Genomic DNA, 3,222 nt, shown 5'->3' with positions numbered 1-3,222 from the left:
CAGGAAGGACAAAAGGGCACCTTAGGGCAATATAGGGCAAGAAAACAGGCTATGCACAAGGCCTGTTCAGCGTCTGCTGCCAACACACAAACATACACATTCACAAAGACACACATTCACACACATACACATTAAAAAATTAAATAAAATTTTTAAAATTTTTGTTCTTTTGTGTCTGTCACTACTCTCTGTCTTTCTGTGTTTTTTCCTTATTTTGGGCCCTTATTATTGTTGATACTGAAATGCTAGTGTGAATATCTTAGGAGGGAGATCTTATGAATAAAGGATTACAGGCCCAACCCTGACCCACAGATGACCTGCCCCGTCCCGCAGGCCAGGTTATTGGGGAGATCCGAGGAGGCACCTAGAAAGATCAATGGGGGCGAGAGAGAAAGGAGACCAGGTGCATAAAGGAAGACAGAGTCAGTCTGAGTCGCATCGAGGTCTCGTTTATTGACTGGGTATTGAGGCTTATAAGCAGGGCTTCAGGCAGGGAGGGGGAGCAGGGGAAGCAGGGAGAGAGAAAATTCCTAAGGGAGGGGTCAGGGCGAGGTCGCTTTGATCCCAGGCCCCCTGCAGCTGACAGGCTCCAGAAAGTTTATCTAATCTTATATCCTGCAGTTAGGCCAGGAACCTCCTGTCAAGGCTTGACAAAGTCCAGGACACAGCTGTCCGGAGTCAGTCCCCAACAATGACCCACAGGATACATGAGAACCCTGAATTCTAACAAATATTGATGTAGTACAGGCTACATTCTATTGTGGTTTGAGTTGCAAATGTTCCTGATTCCTCTATTTTTTGTTTCCTACTGCCATGTACAACAAAAGAACTTCCTAACACCCATTCTGTGCATTATGTGTCAGGATTAGCTTTCTTAAGATTTCCTACTAAAAATGTTAGGCATGCCCCTTGATTTCATGTAAATCACAAAGTATTCAAAACTAAGTTTCTTATAACAAGGCAATAGTTGCGTGTTCACACATGGTCAGAGACCTTTGAGAAAAAGCCTTCTCCTAGAAGCTACACCTCTGGTCTTTGCTGACAGTAGTTCTACCTTGAAAGAGGAAAGATATATTCATATTTTGAGACTGACACTTGTTTAACATTAGAGTTTAGTTGCCATCATAAAACTAGAAATATGAGCCATTGTGTCAACATCCTTGGGGATAAAATATGAGTCAAGGTAAATGAAATGTGTGCAAATTCAGAAACACTTTACAGATGGTTGCTTGGTTTGTTGGTCCCCTGGAATGACAGTAACGACATACAATAAACTGTGTGGGCTAGACAAGGGAACTTGTTATCTCATCCTGATTCATGGAGGACAGACTTGCAAAATGCACATACTGAACTAAGCACCCTATAGCACCTTTTCCTTCCCTCCTCTGTCCCTCTTGTTTGTGAACAATCTTAGGTGATTTTTGGTCAGCAGCATCAAAGCCCTACATGCACATCAGATTTCACATGGCAATCCATCACTGTTACCTCCCTGTGTTCTCAAAGCCATCTCATGAAGTCAGAGTGGTCTCACTGTTTCAGCATGAACTCATCTAACTAAGGATATCTGCAATAGTCCTTACAAACTTATAATGAAATTGCATACAGTGGTACTCAGACTTATCACATCAACAGATCTTCTTTAGGGGGAAATGTGTTAACCTAATGTCACAGGAGTAATTATTTCAAATATATACTTATAAGTTGTTGAATGAAAATCACTGAGAATGCTTATATCCTGTTGACTCTAGTCTTACAAGCAAATACATTTAAGGGAGAAATTAAAATATTTGAATTCTAATTTTATTTTTTACTCTCTATCACAATAGTTGACAATCATCTCCACTTTTATGACTCTACCTAAGACACAAATGAAGGGAGACGCTTCCCTTCACCTTCTTGTCTGTAGAGAGTCGACATCAGGATGGCAACAGTGCCTGGTCATGGGACCCACTCCACAGGACAGGGCTTACACCCAGGCTCAGACAAATGCATGTTTGTGTCTTGCTTCCCCATGTGTGTCTCACTGTGCTGAGCACCACTGCAGTGTTCATGCAGTAGCCTTCAGCACTGTCCTCAGATTGTAACCCTAGAGCACCAGGACAAGGTTATGTTTAAGGTGAAAAGTGACAGGAGACTGGGAGTGCCTGTTGTTGTTGGGTGAATCAGAGCCTAGAGGCTTGGCCAGGCAGCTTCTGGAACCAGTGTGGAAATAGAGGATCGGTAACTGCTGGAGAGTGTCATTCCCCAGCATCACCTCAGCGTGGGGAGGAGAGCCTGAAAAGAAATAGCTGTTAGGAAAGAGTCAAGAAATGAGAGGGATCGTTCCAAAGGCAGGCCTCTTTAGTGTTCATGACACCTGACAGAGATTGAGAAAGCTGAGGAATGAGGTAGGCATCCAGGTCATGCTGTAGATTTCCAGAGATTCCCAGGACCCACAGAATCCTGCTGGACTCTGGGGTTCTCAGGGTATCAGGAATGTGGTGAGTCCATGCATTGTGAGACTTTTACTATCACCATCACCACCTCATTTCATCTCTGCAGTCCAGGGACAACTCTCCTCCCAAAGGGGCTGGGGCAACTTGAGGAAACACCTGCTGTAACCTCTAGTCCAGGCAGCTTTGCCCAGGAGCTTACATGGGAGTAAGGAGTTAGTCTCAAGTCTTGTCAGATTCTCAGAAGCACACAGTGCCCCCTGCTGGACTATGGGTAGTTCCTTCACGGTTTGTGTTAAATATATTCCACATGATTTCTATTCTTCTGTCATAGGTTCCTTAGTTCATCATCAAAGTTGTTATTAACGTTAACTAAAATTCTATCTGTTAAATTTTCATCTTTTTAATGACTTTTATTTATTCTAAATCCTAGTTATTTTTCCCTCTTAATCAAAGTACCGGTATTTTACTTCTTCAATAGGATTCTGTGATTTTTTTCAGTGAAAAACTTTACTATATAATTAGACAATCTGATTCATCTCAGTATTAGATCCTTTTATTATGTTTTTCTCATTCACACTGTAACTTTTCTGCTTCAGAATTCTCTAGAGTTCATCATCAGACCTGAAATAATACCTGCATTTTGTTTCATTCATTTTTCTCAACTACTGTTTGTTTTGTCTCTCTTGGGGAAAATGAGACACACCTTGCTTTGGAAGTTATAACTGACTGTAAAATGAATTTCAGTTTTTATTGTCAGTGAAAATTTATTAGACATTCATAACTTTGG

This window comes from Peromyscus californicus, unplaced genomic scaffold (genome assembly GCF_007827085.1).
Source record: "Peromyscus californicus insignis strain IS unplaced genomic scaffold, ASM782708v3 Scaffold_16__1_contigs__length_79575227, whole genome shotgun sequence".
Taxonomy (NCBI): Eukaryota; Metazoa; Chordata; class Mammalia; order Rodentia; family Cricetidae; genus Peromyscus; species Peromyscus californicus.
Note: the sequence above shows the minus strand (reverse complement) of the source record.